This window comes from Dermochelys coriacea, chromosome 4, assembly GCF_009764565.3.
Source record: "Dermochelys coriacea isolate rDerCor1 chromosome 4, rDerCor1.pri.v4, whole genome shotgun sequence".
Taxonomy (NCBI): Eukaryota; Metazoa; Chordata; order Testudines; family Dermochelyidae; genus Dermochelys; species Dermochelys coriacea.
In genome coordinates this window covers 87,859,909-87,879,247 of record NC_050071.1, presented here as the reverse complement: position 1 = coordinate 87,879,247, position 19,339 = coordinate 87,859,909, and the positions used below count along the sequence as shown (strand labels likewise).

The following is a 19,339-nucleotide window of genomic DNA, read 5'->3' as shown; positions in this document are numbered from 1 at the left end:
CATGCCTCTAGCTTTCATCCAGATCATACCACTCGATCCATTGTCTACAGCCAAGCGCTACGATATAACCGCATTTGCTCCAACCCCTCAGACAGAGACAAACACCTACAAGATCTCTATCATGCATTCCTACAACTAAAATACCCACCTGCTGAAGTGAAGAAACAGATTGACAGAGCCAGAAAAGTACCCAGAAGTCACCTACTACAGGACAGGCCCAACAAAGAGAATAACAGAACGCCACTAGCCATCACCTTCAGCCCCCAACTAAAACCTCTCCAACGCATCATCAAGGATCTACAACCTATCCTGAAGGACGACCCATCACTCTCACAGATCTTGGGAGACAGACCAGTCCTTGCTTACAGACAGCCCCCCAATCTGAAGCAAATACTCACCAGCAACCACACACCACACAACAGAACCACTAACCCAGGAACCTATCCTTGCAACAAAGCCCATTGCCAACTCTGTCCACATATCTATTCAGGGGATACCATCATAGGGCCTAATCACATCAGCCACACTATCAGAGGCTCGTTCACCTGCGCATCTACCAATGTGATATATGCCATCATGTGCCAGCAATGCCCCTCTGCCATGTACATTGGCCAAACTGGACAGTCTCTACGTAAAAGAATGAATGGACACAAATCAGACGTCAAGAATTATAACATTCAAAAACCAGTTGGAGAACACTTCAATCTCTCTGGTCACTCGATCACAGACCTAAGAGTGGCTATCCTTCAACAAAAAAGCTTCAAAAACAGACTCCAAAGAGAGACTGCTGAATTGGAATTAATTTGCAAACTGGATACAATTAACTTAGGCTTGAATTGAGACTGGGAATGGATGAGTCATTACACAAAGTAAAACTATTTCCCCATGGTATTTCTCCCTCCAACCCCACCCCCCACTGTTCCTCTGATATTCTTGTTAACTGCTGGAATTAGCCTACCTTGCTTGTCACCATGAAAGGTTTTCCTCCTTTCCCCCCCCCCCCGCTGCTGGTGATGGCTTATCTTAAGTGATCACTCTCCTTACAGTGTGTATGATAAACCCATTGTTTCATGTTCTCTCTGTGTGTGTGTGTGTATATAAATCTCTCCTCTGTTTTTTCCACCAAATGCATCCGATGAAGTGAGCTGTAGCTCACGAAAGCTTATGCTCTAATAAATTTGTTAGTCTCTAAGGTGCCACAAGTACTCCTTTTCTTTTTGCGAATACAGACTAACACGGCTGCTACTCTGAAACCTGCAGTCTGATACCAGACTGCAAATTGCAAAGCTCCTAAGTCTATATGCACAGTGCCTTTACCCTTCCACACACCACATTGCTACCAGTCTTACAGATATGGTGACCATGGTCACAAGGCACACTTTCAAGTTTCTCTTGCTAAGAAATCAGTATGCAAGAAATGCAACAAAAAAGGATGTTTTGCTACAGTCTGTAAGTCTGTTGTGTGTGTTGTATCTGGAGTTCTCACAGACTAGGATGATGTAGAATTGAATTCTGACTGTTCTAAATGTGACATGAGTTTACCACATCACTCCACATTGCCAAGTGCAAGTCAATGGCCATAAGATGAGGATGTTAGCAGATTCTGGTTTGCTTTATACTGTAATTCCCAACCAGTTCTACACTGTGCTATTTGCCAGCTCCCAACCTAAGCTGAATGCTCCAAACATATACCCCAGAGAGTATGGTGGATCTCCTAGACCCATCAATGGCTATTTTACAGTTGCCCTCAAGTACAAAGGTTGTAACATCCAAGAGAAAAATCTATGTAGCCCAAAATGAAATTTCTATTGTAGGATTAAATCAAAGGGATCTTCAGATGATATTAGATCCAAATAGTACAGAGTCTGTCCCACAAACTGAGGATAGGCTACAACCAGGAAACATCTAAACTTTCCAGAAGTTTTCACCGATACCCTACGTGTTGTAAAAAAGTTCAAGCAAAAGATCCAGCTAAAAAACAATGTGGTGCCTGTATAACATAAAGTACTAAATGAACCAATAGCACAGACAACTGCTCAAGAGGGAAAGTCTGATATTATGTGAAGAAGATATAATTGAAAACTGGTTGATTGATCAGAATGGATTTCTTCTCACCAGGAAGCCTAGTGGTGCCATCTGCATGTCTGTGGACTTCAGAGCTCTAAACTCCAACATGATTGGGTTATCCTCTACCCAATGTCTGTATAATGCTGCTCAACTTGAAGGAGGCAAGAGTCTTTATGACCATTGATCTATGCTCAGCTTACCAATAGATCTCCTTAATGGAAGAATTCTGTAAGTACACAGCTTTCATCACGCCAGAAGGCTTGTCCAATTCAAACAGATGCTGTTTGGGTTAGCTTCTGTAGAGTTCATGTTCCATAGAATGATGCATCAGATTTTTGGAGACAAGGGATCTTTACTTTCAAGATGACATTCTAATGTGTGGCAACCATAAATCCAAACATGTCATCCTAAAAAAGGTTATAGAAAAACTTAAATGCCATGGACTTACCACCGGCAAGAAGAAATCTCAATTCCATAGCAACTCAGTGACGTATCTAGGAAATGCTATCTCTGGGAATGGCATAGAACCAAAACCAGACCTAGTAGAAACCATTCATGGTGCACCAGAGCCTAACAACAAAGACAAACTTCTATCCTTCTTGGGATTGTGAGAATACTTTTCAAAGTTTGTACAGCAATTTTCCATGAAAGTAGTTCCTTTGTGTCAATGCCTAAAAAAGGATGTCAGGTTTGATTGGGATGAAGTGTGCAAATACAGCTTTAACAAGGTCAAACATGCAATTTCTACCAGACTGGCTCTACACCCTTTTTGTTCTGAGAAGCATGTGTTGTGAGAATCGTTTGCTTGTGAGTGCAGTCTTGGTACAGTCTTGCTAAAAATGGACAAGAAATTATTATTGCATTTGCCTCCAGATCCCTGACTGACCTAGAAAAATCCTATTTTCATTCAGAAAGCAGGTCTGGAATGTTTATGGGCAGGAACACACTTCAGAACGTACCTATGGGGTAGGCGATGTACCTTAAAATCTGATCACAAACCTCTTTCAGCTTTATTGACCACATAAGGTTTTGGATGAGCACTCCAAGAATTGCCAAATGGGCCACCAAACTAATGGACTTTGATTTCCAGACAGTATCTTCCAGGTGGCAAGTACACTAAGGCAGATTCTCTCTTACTCTCCCATGCCTTACCATGAGGGTGCAATATAGAAAGATGATAGAGATTCTCATTGCACAGATCTCTGCTACAACTCAAGGAGTGATCACAGTGAGCAACAGCCATGAAAGAAGACAAGGTACTTCAAAACCTAAAAAGTTACATTGTCAAAAGATGGTCTTTCTAGACATCTGAATGTTTGTAACCATGCAGACACACATTTTGAGACTTGACCATCTTGTTGTGCCTACATTTCTGAGAGCATGATTGATCCATCTGGCATATGAAGGAACTGTGGGATGAATCTAACCAAAGACAACTGCAGCAAGACTTCTGTTGGCTAGGGTTGGACAAGTAAGTTGAGGAAAATCATCGAGAATTGCATGGCTTGGGTAATATGTCACAGAAAATCTTCAGCATCCCTCTCACACCCAGTTGACTATCTCAGCTGTCTGTGGGAGACAGACTGATCTCGATATAATGGGACCATTTGAAGACCAAACTATTATGCAAATGTTTGCCATAGAAATAATAGACTATAATTCAAAGTGGCCATAAGTTACATTTGATGGAAAGTGATTAAGTTCATATAATCAATCTTCACTCAAGAAGGATTTCCCATGGAACTGGTAATTGACAATTGAATGCAATTGACCTCTGCTGAAATGCAACAATACCTCAGTATCAATGGTATCAAGAACAAAACGTTTTCTTTATACCATCCAAGAGCCAATGGTGTAGTCAGGAGAATGTACAGATTGGTGAAAGAAATTTTGCAATTTACCAGTTTGCAAGCAAGACCATGGGAAGAAGCTTTATGTGAAACAGTTTGCTTACAGGACCATTCCATACTCAACAGCAGGAATATCACTCATTGAACTATTAAGAGGATGCCAGGCCAATACATGACTTACTCCCGTCAAAGGCTTACACAGTCTCCTTTTTCATACCATACCTTCCAATGAAGCTATTCATCTATGTGTTGAGAACAAATGGGAGAAACATACGCAGTATGCAGATCACAGCTTCTGAGTTTGAGAAGCTGGGATTGGATGACAGGGGACTGATCACTTGATATTTGCCTTGTCTGCTTATGCCCTACAAAGCATCTGGCACCACCCATTATCAGAAGGCAGGATGCTGGGCTAGACAGACCATTGGTATGACCCAGTAGACCAGTCTTAAGTTTCAAATTGTGGATTTTGTGAAGCTGCCGTACAGAGAGTCAAAAAAGGACATTTGAGATATTCATGTCCTTTTCAGTTAACAGAAATCCAAGGAGATTCTGCTTTATTAATACATGGAAAGAAATGAAATATTTCAAGATTGTCCACAGTTCATCAGCTGAAGAAGAGAATGCCGATTTCTACCTTGGACCAGAGAACATCACTGACACCATTATTGATGATGGGAACTCTATTGTAGTAGGAATTGCTCCATTACTCATCTTGTTCCTGCCTCTACAGGTATTAGGAGAAGTGTGAGATGTAGGAAACTGCCTAAAAGATTGGAAGACTTTGGTACCAGATGCAAGTGATGGTTTATAAGTGACTGTTTAAAGTTTTACTATGGTTATTCTAAAGGGGAAGAACGTGTTGTATCTAGCTAGGTGCTGATAGCTACCCCCGTTTGTATTTGTAAGACTGTTCCTAGGTGATTCCCGAGTTAGACGGCGGGAGGCAGGCAAGGTCAGGTGACCAGGAGATAAGCAGCAGGTATTGGAGGGGGAGCGGTACTGAGCAGGGAGAACCCAGTGCATGGATACCTTCCTGTGCTTGTGCTTGGATTAAATAGAGGCTAGGGACCCATCAGGTCCAGGACTGGGGTCCTCTGTTAGAGTTCATCTGCTAGAATAGCAGAGATTAGTAGGTCAGTGGGTGGCAGGTTGGGACTACCTAGTTCTTAAAAGCCCTGTAGACCAATGTTCAAGACTGTGGTCCCTGACAAGGAGAGTATGGCCCACAGCATCTTCCTTATGTAGAGGTTATGGAGCTTGTGTGAGAACACAGCTGTTCACTGAAGATCTTTGATCCTCTTTTTTAATCATATCTTACAAAGACTGGTAAAGTGCCCATTTCTTTTTTATCTAATTAACTAAAGAGAAACATTTGTACCATTTATACATAAAATTTATTTATTGTGGCAATGAATTATTGTACTTTAATCTGGCATCCTGCTGCTGGCAGTACTATCATCAAAGTAGGAGATACTAAAGACATGGATCAACACATTCACATGAGGTCAGACAGACAGATTTTTTCCAAACAACGGAGCTTAACAGAAATTTGGAACTTTATCTTCAAAGGCACCTGGATCTGTTTGGTGGTACAAACATATTTCAGATAGTAACGGGGGGGGCTGCCCCAGAGGCCTAAAGACAGCCAGCCATGTTCACTAATCAGTTGCAGCTGAGATTTTCCTTAAAAAGAGCTGCAGGAAAAGGGGGAAGGACTATCTCCTGCAGCAGTCCCTGGAATAGTGAGATTCTTAGTGAGAAGCTGTGGCAGTTGTGGCTGGATAGAAAGCCCCAGATGGAAGTTTTGTTTTCTTTTTGTGAGTGTGTGGTCATTTGGACAATAAATGGAACCTGGAGGGAAGGGCTAAATACTCATTTAGGTGTGGCTGATAATTCCTCAGGCTAGTGAGGAAGATTGCCAGTTTACACAGGTAGTCTGACTGCCTAAACTGCCTCCAAACAGGTGCTTTCCACTATCTTGAATTATATTATTTAAGTAACCATACACTAAGCTCTCTTTGGGGGTGCACAATGGGTTGTTTGCACTATATATACACATTTGAGTATTCCCCCTTAATGGCTTGACTTCAGGAGATGGATGCTACTCACAGCAATGTAACTACTAAAATTTTGTTCTCACTGTACAAGCTTATTGTTCCAGGTCCTGGGCCAGCACAAAGCAATTAGAAAACTGCTGTATGAGGCAGCCAGGTATTGCTGTGACATAGGGGAAGCCATGGGTAACATAAAAGCCAGTGTAGCTGACTGTACATTACCTATTCTTCCCCTTCCATGTAGAGGTTTTCTGTGAAATTGATTGTTAGGAGTGGCCCATAGGAAGAGCCACCGTTTCTCATTACTCCATATACATATGAGCCAGGTTTGGGGGGAAAAATAGTTTATAACAGGACTGACTCATAATAGTGGTGTGAAAATACTTGAAAGGGGAGTTTTCACACACTATCAACTTGAAATTGAGCTCCTCTGAACAAAAATGGGACTGTGAGGGGTTTGAAAATTGACAATTTGAAAACTAAACTTGTTATGTGAAAAATAGAAATTTGATTGAATTTGCAGAAAAATTAAGTTGCGGGGAGACATGAAATTGTATTTAGTGGTAAAATTTCATGGAAACACTCCTCACTTTCAGCTTATTCCATCAAAACACTATGTTAAGTTAAAATTGTCCAACTCCTAAAGTTTGCAGGGGAAGGGTTCTCTTCTGCAAAGAGAGAGGAGAGTAGCTATCTTATAAGGTGCAGGAAATAGGGAGTAAAAGGGAGTAGACTATTGGTTTTGCAAACATACAGACAGAGCATGGTTTTTCTTAGCTGTATGCTTGATATGGTTAGCATGAGAACTTTGCACAAAATGCATTAGGATGCAGTTTTCAAATCAAAAATAAAATTTTCCACCAGAGTCCTCAGCAAGACTGCATTTCAGTTTTTTTTACCCACAACCATTTTGGCATTAAGCTGGTCAAAAGAAGCTGCTCAGTTGTTTTTATACAGAGAAAGTGTTTTTTTTTAAATTCATGTTCCTCATATTCAAAAAATGATAGAACCTGTTTTGATTAAACTTTTAGAGTTTTTTTTTTAAACAAACAAAAAACAAACCCTCAGAAATTATTACCTTTAGGCAGAGACTAACCATGGAAAATTTCAGCCTGAAAGGTGTATACATTTCAGAGAATTCTATACAACTGAAAATAAGTTTCAGAGTATTGTGGTTTAAATCAAACACTTTCTCATTGTGTATTATAAGGCATGATGGCTACATAAACTTCCTGTTTATGTTTACTATGAAAATTTAGCATTTTATTTTTAGCTCTGAGCTACTTAAAATTGTTTGTAGTATCTGGATTTTTGTCTAATATATGTCTGATATATTGATTAGATTTAAAAGGCTGCAAACATTAGTTTGCGGAAGCAAATAACTAGAGATATGAAATTCATTATAATGAAGCAGTCACTAGTATTAATCAAATCTTCGTATTTTAGTCTAGAGTTTCATATAAAGGCACCACAAGACAAGATTGCTATCAAGAGCAGCTTTTATCAAAAGCAACTGTACAATCATCTTTAAAATGTTAATGCTTTTTCTTCTTATCTATACTTTTCATTAATGCATTATTGTACTGCTTATTATTCTCCTTTGCATTGTTCATATACTTGATAATTTCTTATCTTATTTCTCAGATTTTCTCCTTATGTTTTCCAGATACCTGGGACTTTTAATGTCTGGGATTATGGAAATGCACTGGTGAGCAGTTTTCCCATATCACATATTCAAGTATGTGTTTCAGAGTAGCAGCCGTGTTAGTCTGTATTCGCAAAAAGAAAAGGAGTACTTGTGGCACCTTAGAGACTAACAAATTTATTAGAGCATAAGCTTTCGTGAGCTACAGCTCACTTCATCGGATGCATTGGGTGGAAAAAACAGAGGAGAGATTTATGTACACACACAGAGAACATGAAACAATGGGTTTATCATACACACTGTAAGGAGAGTGATCACTTAAGATAAGCCATCACCAACAGCAGGGGGGGAAGGAGGCATTGGCACCCTGACAGCAGGATTGTCTGGATATGTAGACTCCCTCCTCAGGCCCTTCGTTACCAACAAAGCCCGTTGCCAACTCTGTCCACATATCTATTCAGGGGATACCATCATAGGGCCTAATCACATCAGCCACACTATCAGAGGCTCGTTCACCTGCGCATCTACCAATGTGATATATGCCATCATGTGCCAGCAATGCCCCTCTGCCATGTACATTGACCAAACTGGACAGTCTCTATGTAAAAGAATAAATGGACACAAATCACACCAAGAATTATAACATTCAAAAACCAGCTGGGAGAATACTTCAATCTCTTTGGTACTCAATTACAGACCTAAAAGTGGCAATTCTTCAACAAAAAACTTCAAAAACAGCTCTCCTGCTGGTAATAGCTCACCTTTCCTGATCCCTCTTGTTACAGTGTGTATGGTAACACCCATTGTTTCATGTTCTCTGTGTATATAAAATCTCCCCACTATATTTTCCACTGCATGCATCCGATGAAGTGAGCTGTACCTCACGAAAGCTTATGCTCTAATAAATTTGTTAGTCTCTAAGGTGCCACAAGTACTCCTTGCCTTTTTATCAGACAGTGTCATTCATGAATCTTGGTACTTCTCATCTTCATGACAATTTGATCTATCATTTCATCTGTGAAACTGGCAAATTCACAGGTTACACTCAAGTAATGCAACTACATAGCAGTCAATGAGCTTTTGAAGCATGTGACTAGAACTTGAAACATTTGGCACGAATATTTAGTAGAGGATTAAAGTGATCATCCAGGGCTTGGAGAGCAGCATCATAGAGAGTCCCATCTTGTAGTAAATTGGTAACGGAGGGGAGATGCTTGAAGACTTCATCTCTCTTCAGGACCAAGGCTATGAAGCAGTAAGGCTTTCCACTTTTCTGGAGTGTAAGAAGAAGTGTTGATAGCAAGCATTTTGTTGCTGAAATAAGACTTCCTTTATTCTCATAAAAGTGGAGGATCTCCCCAGGGAGGCATGAAGAATGGTGGAAGTGAAACTTGTGTGTCATTGTAATAACATGAAAGCAAGCTGGAGACATCCGGTGAATAAAGCAAGAATGGTGGAAAACAATCAGCCTGTAAGAAATGCTGGTCACAGAAATGGCTAACTGGCCCTGTCAAACTATGTTTGTGGTACTGTTCAGATACTGAGAACTGCAGAGGAATGTACCTATTGGGGGTGGGAAGGAGCATTATGAAAAAATAGACACTGCCCCTTTAAATTTCTTCTCAGCTAGCTGCAGTTGCAAATAACAGCAGGCTTTAGACTTCCAGAGTTTCCCTGGGAGCAGCAACAGCAGGTCACAATAGCAGGAATCATGAGGCACTTGGATAAGTTAGATTTGTGTTTCTCTATGGTTTCTTTTATGCTCAATGTCAGTTTGTTTTGTACCTGAACCCATCTGAGGAAGATTTGGAAAGTTTAATAAAAGCAAAGATGAGATTTATTCACTTTTTCACAGAGCTCAGATTCTTCCCTTTCTTCTCTTTCCCCACCCTCTGAGCATCCGGGACCCAAGGCTACAGGAACCACCTAAAAACAAATTTACAAATCCAAACTGGAGTAGCTATCAGCACCTAGCTAGATTCCACAGTACGTTTAATAATTTGCATCCCTTTGCCCATTAAACATGGTGTGTGTAGGGATGCAGTTCTGCAGTGGAATAAATGATTTTGTATAGGGTGCAAACCAATACATTATTTGGCTACTATTTGTCTGAGGTCCCAACTGTGCACCACTGCAAGTTGGTGCAGAGTTGGGACATCATCCAAAAGAGCCAGTCAAGAGTTCAACTTTGGACAATCAATATCCTCAACTATTTTTCAATTTGCAATTAATTATGTAATGGGCTTCCCCAATCCCAATAGCTGGGCTCCAGGTGGATTTGGTTAGAGAGAGAGGTTGAGGGAAAAGAATTGGAAATCTGTTGGGGTGTTCTTTTGGGAAACAGGGGTGCCTGCTGCCAACTTTAGGAGAGGCAGCTGTTGCAATAAGAAGGTTGCTCTTCATAGTAATCAAGTGTGCTGTTCTTACATGTCCTACTTGTGAAAGATGAACTCACATACTTATTTGAGTCAATTTCTTCTGTGCCAGAGTGCTAGCAAGGCATTTGGGACCTCTGCCTCCCTGCTCTGTCAAGCCTTGTCCCAACTCCCATCCCACATCTAGGGAGAATAATCAGGTATATAAGACATACATTAGTAACAGTGATGGTAATTAATCATTGGTACAATGAGGCTTATTGAGGCTCCTGTTGGATTTTCCATCACTGGCAATTTTTAAATCAAGATTGGATTATTTTTTTTAAAATATGTGCTCTAGTTCAAAAGGAATTATTAGGGAAAATTATATTGTATGTATTACACAGGAGGTTAAACTAGATGATCACAATGTACTCTTCTGGCCTTGAATCTGTTTAAAGTTTGCTAAAATACACAACCTTAAAATCTGCTTTCCACAAGCTCCTTGTCAAGCTGAATCATTCAGTTGTTCTTGAAAATCAAACACAAAATTGATGCAAACATGGCTGAGGTGCATTAATTTTTAATTTGATTGATAACTTACCAGCTGTAACAAGTATTACAATTCTTGCATTTTTCCAGTGCAATTGCTATATCTTTGGAGAAAGAGCATGATGATATAAGAAAGAAAAAGGTATGATAAATTTTAATCATTCAGAAGTTCTATCTGTTTAAGGTAGCCTTTCTATAACTGTGTTCTGCTGGATTAATACTTTGCTGTAACTGGACAATTGAGCTGTATTTGAGTAGAGCCAATGGAAGCTGCATCATTGTGATGATTATGAGGGGAAAAATTGTTACTCATTGTGCCAATTTAATTAAGTGTAAGCAATGATCCTCCTATGTAGTGCGATTCACAAATTTTTCCCAAGTTAAAGATGGCTTTGTGCTCCCTCCCCTTGGTGTTTGTTTGTTTTTTTTCCTGTTTGGGATGCTGCAAAAATCTTTGCAATTTGTCCCACTAGGGATAAATTCATTGTGGATTCAGAGTCACCACTTTGCTCTCCTGCGCCCTTATTCTGAAGGTACTCAACATAGAGGTGAAGCAGCTATTCAAATTCATAGATTCCAAGGCCAGCAGAGTCCATTATGATAATCTAGTCTAACCTCCTGTATAACACAGGCCATAGAACTTCCCCAGAATAATTCCTAGAGCAGATCTTTTAGGAAAACATCCAATCTTGATTTAAAAATTGGGCCCTTCCATTTAACATAGTGCATCAAAAATGAGGAATGTGAACAAAGTTCATGCGAAATGAAAATCTGCCCTTAAAAAGTAATATTGTACACAAGCTTTTTCCCTTGCCCTTCCTGGCTTCACCAAAAAGAGGAACTCTACTTTATCTGCCAGAGGCATTTCTTGCTGTATATCCTGTCTGCATTCTGGAGGTTTCACCATAAATCCTGATACGAAGTTAATAGCCTGCTGAGGCTTGAAGGTGTATCTTAAGTTTTGAATGCTTGCCAAAATGACCCTATAAAATTTTGAGGTTTGCCCTCAAAATTCAACATGCTTCTCAACTCCATCAGCACTATTATGAAGCTATTTGCAGTAATTCATGTTTCATTTTATACTACCTCATAGCATCTATCTTAGAATAATAGTGATCAAACAAAGTGACCATTTGTTTTCCTATTCCAGAGGTCTAGGTTAAATTGTGGAATCCTCTCAGAAGCTGTATGGATTGACTATTTTCTCAAATGTAATTCTGGTTAATTATTACACATAACCCAAGTATTTCACTGGCTTGCAGATTACTGTTCCATGAGATGTTCTGTGTTGTGGTACTACTTGAAGTTGATGCATTTATATTGTCTATTAACTAGCTTTAATTTTCCAGCAATCGTAAGTTGGAGGAAATATGCAAGCATATAGACTATATCTGTGTCAATTTTTGCAAGGGAAAGTTGAGATCCATCAGAGTTTGGGAGAGAAAATATGGACAAGATATTGATATTGCTGAAAGTGTTTGATTAAGATAATGAAGTAACAGAGATGGATCTGGAAGAGAACTAAAGGAGTTAAAGGAAAATACATGCTCTGATTCAGGATGTGTTTGTACTATTTAAAAAAGCAATAAAATATGTATGACTTATTAGATATAGGAACTACTGCAATCCTATTGAGACACAGAATATGCTTATAGTACAAAAAAACTATGACAGAAATGATAATACAAAACATTAGAGAGACAAAGAAGATGATGAAGCCAATCACAAATGCTCTAAAATCTCATTGGGAAAGTTATACCGAAAATAAGTAGAGAATTCTTCTGGAAGTGAATAGAAGCAATTAAAGGATTATTTTAATACTCAAAGTGGAAGAGATCACTGAGGGACCATGAAGAGATGGTGAAATTACAGTTTTTCTTGTTTCTAATTTAGTGCTTGTCCTCAGTATTCACCAGGAAAAGTACAAGTGAAACGTAAGAATGGAACACAGTTTTCAAAGACTGAAAAACAGAGAGCACCAGTCACCAGCAGTAGGAACCTTTCTGTTGCTATTACCACAACAGGCTGACACGGTCTCAGGGTAGATTAAATTGTTCAGGTGTCAGAGAATTTAATAGCTTTAATAATAAAGATTTAACAAATCCTTGGTGGGAGAGAGCAGATATAGAGGAATTAGTTTCAGGTCATAATCTCACTGTCTGGGACAGTGTATAGTTAAGAGCCAAAGAATTACTCAGGTCAGGTCCTTATATAACTTAACTATAGTTCTTAAATCGGAAAGTCTAATGTCCAATAATAGTACTACAGAGCCAAGTGTTTCAAAGTAAACGGAGTTCTGAGTGTGGCAGTAGTTTCACAATTTATTTGTTAAAAATTTTATATAGATCACTGCGGGATGATGGATGAGGTTTTCAGAAGCAGTCACAATCACTTTAATGTTGTTAGACAAACTAACCAGGAAAGGAGTGCACATGCTTTGCTGCCACTCCAGGGCTAAATGGATCATTCTTTTTGCCCCGCCAGCTCTGTAGAAATCCTCAGGCTTCACCTTGTCCCAGCTCATAGCTGGAATAAGGATTTGGCTCTAAAAGCATATGCTTGGAGTAACTCACATATACCATAACTGCTCAAGCTACACTCTAAAAATCTAAAGCAAAATAGGAAGCTTTTCTAAATTAAGTGAATATATGGAAGAACCTTGCTAGAAAAGGAAAATATTGACTTGTGTGACCTGTATGAGGGGAAAAAAAGAAATTTTCTGATGCTTCAATGTGAAGATGGATAGATATCCTTTTATTTTATTTACTGATTATTTAGAATTATATGCATGCTAATAAACAGTGCCTACCCATATTGTTTAAGCACCCTTGATATAAGTTTTTAAAATATCACAAATAATAGTCTAAGCATGGCAGTACACTTAATTTTAACCTACCACCAAATAAGCCAGGCAATTTAAGAACTCTTCCTCCTCCAACAATTCCACATCCTTACACTAGTCCCCTGCCTCTCTCTCCATTTTCAAATTCCTTGGTGAAAAAACAAGCTTTGTAGTGTGACCTGAAGACCATCAGAAATTGAGTATTTGAAACCATATGGAGAAAAAATTCTAAAGCCCTGGGACCCTCTAAGAAAACATCCTACCTTCATCTTGAATGACTTCATAGTGTGGCATGAGACGAAAAGCACTCTCTTATCTGGTAAATTATAAGCCATTTAGAGCTTTTTAGGTCAAAACCAATCCCTTAAATCTCACTCAGAAACCCATAGGCAGATTTGTTATGCTGCAGATAGCTTCTTCCTCTTCTGGATTATTTCAGTGGGTGTTTTTGTTTTGCAGCTGTAATGCTCAGGCAACAGTGCATACCCAATATGCAGGTACTTTTTCACAGAGCATATCATGATCCCTGGTCATAAGTTGGCAGGTTTGTTATATAGTTTCCCACCCCCACAATCCTTTATTTAATCATTATGCTGCATGGTCTAGCCACTTGTTAAAATTTTTCAAAACTGTTTTCCTTTGCTCCCCTGCAGAAATATTAGTGTCCAAGAGAAGAACACATGGTCCATTGTGTTTTACAAATACCCTAATTCTTATTTTAACTATTGCCTACAAAACAACATTGGTCAAACTGTTCATCAAGGAAAGTGAAACTATCCATATTTATACTGTGCCTCAATGTAGACAATAAATGAAACATAACTCATTCATCTGATTACATCTTCTACCACATTATCCCTAAAAAGCAGCAATTATCCAGCTATAACTCCTATAAGAACCCAGGAGAAAATATAAACGATGAAATATATTAACTTTAAAGGAAAGTACAGGTGAGAGAGACAACTTTCTCTTTAGTGTACAAAACAGAGACCACGGTATTGAAAAGGCTGAATGATGCTCTAAGATACAGTATGTTTAGGCTGGCTCTAGGACTAAGAAAAATTTACAGAGGCCTATTGCATTTTAAAAGGTGTGGGAAGAGAAAGTATTTGAATTATCATGTGATTAAGCTTGAATAGTACATTGAATAGTAAATAGAATAGTAAATTTAAAAAGCTGTAGATGATACAATGTATTTTGGTGAGCTTTCCAAATAAAAACTAGATAAGCAATAACTGTTTGTCATCTGCATTTGTGAGTGGTTCATAAACAGCAGTTATATTTGCTCTAATGAATGTTCATTGTTCTTTTGTTAGCAAAAACACATTGGTTGTATACTACATCATCAAAGTGATGGGGCTTTGATGATACATTACAGCAATCTGTCACCAGGGAGCCAGTACTTTGATAATGTGTTACATTAACTACATCATCCAAAGTACCATCATTGTGAAGATAAAGTGTAGTGCCAGCTGTCACAAAGCATGATGCAGTTAGGTTTACTTTTAGCTAAACTTCAGAAATACATTCTTTCTTTAAGAAAAGAGGGTACATGAGTGAGTATGTTAACCAACTGTCTTCTATATCACTGTATTTTGAAGGATCTGCTTTTTAATTAGAAATAATGATTCCAGAAAGGTTTAATGCAGTGAGGAAAAAAAGTACAGAAAGCCAGATCCCCAGCTATGGTTGAGCTGTGTTAAACTGTGCTGAAGAGGGTAGGAGGAAGGGGGAAAGCTCGAAGAGTATGTCTACACAATACACTAAGCCCAGCTCTGTGTGATGAGTGTTTGCAGATTAGGTGTTTGCAGGCCTGCTGTTGAACATCCACACTGCATGAGAACCCAGGCCTCATAACCATGTGAGCACAGCAATACTGCACTGTGCAGATCTGAGACAGCACATCAACCTCTGTGGGCATACACCATTGTATCCCAGGATTCCTAGCACTCTCACCATCTGAAACCACTGTACGGTTTGGCTCATGGTGGGTTGTGCGTGAACTTGTCCATCCATGCTGCAGGAGATGATCAGAAAGGCTTTGGGTGGTTTTAGTCCAATAACACATCCAGCTGAGCCATTTTGTGTCTGCGCACTCCCAACAGTTGGCACCATCAACATGGATCCCAACACAATGGAATAATTTCTTCACCTCATGCTCTCAGTCCTATTTTGGGACATAAGCAGAGCATCTGCAAGATGCTTGTGGATATTTCTGAAGCAGTTTTTGAACTGCAAAAGGAATCTCTAAGAGGGGGATACTGATGTGCCAGCTGTGACCAAGTTGATGATGCTCTTGCCTGATGGCTTAGCCTCAGGCTCCTCCCCCTCCCTACGTAGGCTACCACTTCTGGAGCAGGGCCACAAGCACAGACTGCTGGGACCACATCGTCATGTGGACCCAGGATGACCAACAGAGGATCTAGGTCTTTCTCATGAAGCAGCAGACATTCCTGGAGGTTTGTGATCAGCTTGCTCCTACCCTCCTGCCTCAGGCCACCTACATGAGGGAGGTAAGGCTAGTCCAGAAATGGGTCACTACAGACATCTGCAACCTGGCTACCCCAGATTCCTACAGGTCTGTAGCTAGACAATTTGGAGTTGGTAAATCAACTGTTGAGGTTGTTGTGGTGGAGGATTGTGAGGCAATTAGGACTGTGAGGTACCCAAAGGTGACGGGCATTAGAAATGTTCCTGAAACAATTGCTGGCTTTGAGGGAATGGGCTTTGCAAACTGCATTGATGGGATTGTTGCCTGCTGCAAGGATCACATGAGTACGTGAACCACAAAGGTTATTACTCCATTGTTATGCAGTCCCTGGTTGACCACAGAGGCAGATTCATAGACACGAACATGGAATGCACTGACAGGATGAATGATGCTAGGATGTTCCAGAGATTGTAACTTTACCTTCAAGGACAAGCTGGACATTATTCCCACTGAATTATACTGTTATAAATGGAGACATTGATCCCACTGTTGTTCTAGGGAACCCAAGCCAGTGCTTTGTTTGAATTGAAGTGATTGTTAACTCCAGTTACAGTAATAAGCTGTGCTTTAGTATCTTTAAAGGAGCAATGACCTTATTACTCCTCCAAATGGTCCAGGAGAGGGCTAGACATTTCAGGGCAGACAATTTGGGGGAATTTGGAGTCACTTGGCTAGTAATAACCATGACTAGAGACCAGAGTGTGGTTGTTATGTAACAAGCAGACTTCTGAAGTTGCTGAACCAGAGCTGCTCAACACAGACACACTCAGGGCATGCTTGTCTGCAAGCTGAGAGCATCCAGAGAGAGCTACAGCATCAAAGCATTTTAAGACAATCAGAGTTACAGGACAAGTGGTGACACAATCTCTCACTGGTCAGGGTTGAACCCACACACAGATGGCAGTCCTCTGCTGGTCTGGTACAGAAGTTCATGCTTCTTTCTCAGGATCTCTAGAATATTAATGTTCTCCAGAACTTGCACTGCCTGACAGTATTGAAAAATCACAAGTAGTGACTAGACCACTGATAAGGCAGAAATCATTTTAATTGAATTTTGTATGTTTATCTTGCAATGATGGGTGACAGCTTCCAGCACTGTTCCAAAGGATGTCTGAAGTGGCCAGTGTTTTTTCTGATTTTGAATTAAAGAAGCCCTCTGATAAAGCAGAATTTTTTTTTTACAAAGGTCAGATCATAATGTGCTCTTTCTTTCTCCTTTGAAGGCACTTGCACATCTGCAGGGGAAATGCATGTAATCAGAAGCAAGGGGGGGTAGGAAGAGCCACCTCCAGCAGGCAAGGATAATGAGAGTCTGAGAAGAGCTAATGGGAGAGCTTATAGATCAGCAGATGGAGTTTCAGAAAGACCAAATTGAGTACCAAAAGGATAAGTATTCCTGCAGTGTGGAAAGAGACAGAGATTGCACAGCATGATGAGAGATTGGAGGACAGATTAATGGAGCATATCCACAGGTTGAGGGACGAAGACAGGGCAGCACAAGTTGATGTTCGAGCTATTACTTGCACTCATGGCTACCAGACTGTAGCCTCCAGCTCCTGCTTCTACCCTGAGTCCCCTCCATGCTATCATGCCCTGCAGACTATACATCCTTTGCACATTTCAGAGGTTGGCTGGACCATGTCCCAGGCAAAGAACAGTAGCATATGGAACTGGTAAATGTACCCTGTGCATTCATCCACTCCAATCCAGTCAAGGCCTACACATGCAAAATGCACCAGAAAGGCCAAGGAGAACAGAAGGACAGGGAAACCCAAGAATAGCTGGGCATGTAATTTGGGAACATTCATCTTTCACTGTTTTGTCACTGAGTTTGTTTACTGTGCTGTATGTTTTGATGACAGCTGGTCTGCCTTTCTGCTTCTTACACTGGCATGTAAATACTGTGTAAAATGAAGTGCTGAATTTGGACACAATGCTACAGTAGGAAGTTTTATTATCTGTAATGTTAAAAGTGGCACAAACGGTTATGAATGTCATATGCCCATTCCGAATAAATGTCATAATAAACATTTACAAACTGTCATCAGAGCAATCCATAAACTGTGAGTTGCAATACATTGGCAGTATTGATAAAATGCATAACATCTCCAGACATTTAATGCTGTGGGGCTGTAGGTCTTTAGCACTAAGGCCAGTGGTCAGTAGTGATGGCTCAGTGCATTACAGTGGTGTGAAAGCTAGGAATACTGTCTAGGGACTCACCAAGCCTGGGTTCAGTACTGTGATCCTCACATCACCCAGCACTCCTGGGATACCCAGGAACCAGGCGTGTCTGGATGGGCTCTGTGAAAGGATCCTGATCTTTTGGGGAATGTGCATGTAATGGACTGGTTCCCAGGACCACTCCTCTGCCCAATATCTTCCCACTTCATGTCTGGGAGTCTAGGTTTTCATGGACAAGGTACTCTTTTCTTGGACTTGGACTGGCAGAGGGGGAAGTTGTTTTCACTTGGAAAAGCGATTGTCAGAAAAAGGTTTAAGGAGGGAGACATGGAATACAGGGTGCACCTTAAGGCAGGATAATTTGGGCTATAACATGGAGTATATTCACCCAAACAGAATCTCAGCTCCAAGCTTTAAATCGATTGGGCAGTCATATTCCTGGTGGTGAAGGGGGGAGGGGACATGTGAATACATTTTGTTCTCTGAATACCTCTGGAAATTCTTGGTACTTTTCAGGGACAGTGATGTCAAACCTAGCATCAGAAAAGCCTGCTTATTGCCTGAGCACCTCTCCCTGTTTCTGGACCCCGGGCAAGGCATCCAACCTGAGTTTCCAGGGATTTGAGTTTGGAAGTCTGGAGGCAGATGTCCTGGCAGAACTCTGAGTTAAAATGTCAGTGTTCTGCCACTCCCAAGATGTGCAGGTCATGTTTTGCTGGCCTGCAGCCATTGGGCCATAGCAGGAAATAAAGCCTGCACTGGTTCATGAAACCTTGAAGCTTGCTATGGGTCCCTTCATAGTGCTTTAGTAGAAGTACCATGGGTTTGGGCTCATAAGATGATGTGGGACACAGGACCTGGGAAGGTATGTCCATTTGAAGTTCTGTGATCTGTTCCCAAAGGGCAGAGTTTTCCACCCAAAGCTCATCCATTAAGTCCTGTAAGGCTTGGTTTTCCACCTCTACACAGAAGATCCTCTCCTGGGGGCTCAGTGTCACCTGAGTGGCACCCGGGATGTCATACCTATGATTCCTTACTCTTTTGGAGTAGGATGAGCCTAGAGGGAGACCAAAGCAATCTTTGCAAACTGTAATGCCGAGTGACTGAAGCAGACTAGGGGCAATTCAGAGCCTTGGTCTAGTGATGCACGGGAGGTCTAGCAGCCAGGAGGTCAATTGGTATTAGAAGAATTGCAGGGCAATGATCAGAGTTCTTGCATAGGGCCATTAGTCGAGAGAGCCAATCCAAGGGGGCAAGTGTGTGAGATAGGTAAAATTGGGTGAGGGGATAAGACACA

The 19,339-nt window shown here is 40.5% G+C and overlaps 1 long non-coding RNA gene across 1 annotated transcript in view; it reads left to right on the top strand.

Moving 5' to 3' along the window:
• LOC122459825 overlaps positions 1-17,201 on the top strand; it is a 38,538-nt gene extending 21,337 nt beyond the window's left edge. Inside the window, exon 4 of the long non-coding RNA XR_006280771.1 lies at positions 17,082-17,201. This is a non-coding gene — a long non-coding RNA (uncharacterized LOC122459825). The remainder of the gene's footprint in view (positions 1-17,081) is intronic.
• The last annotated feature ends 2,138 nt before the right edge of the window (positions 17,202-19,339 follow it).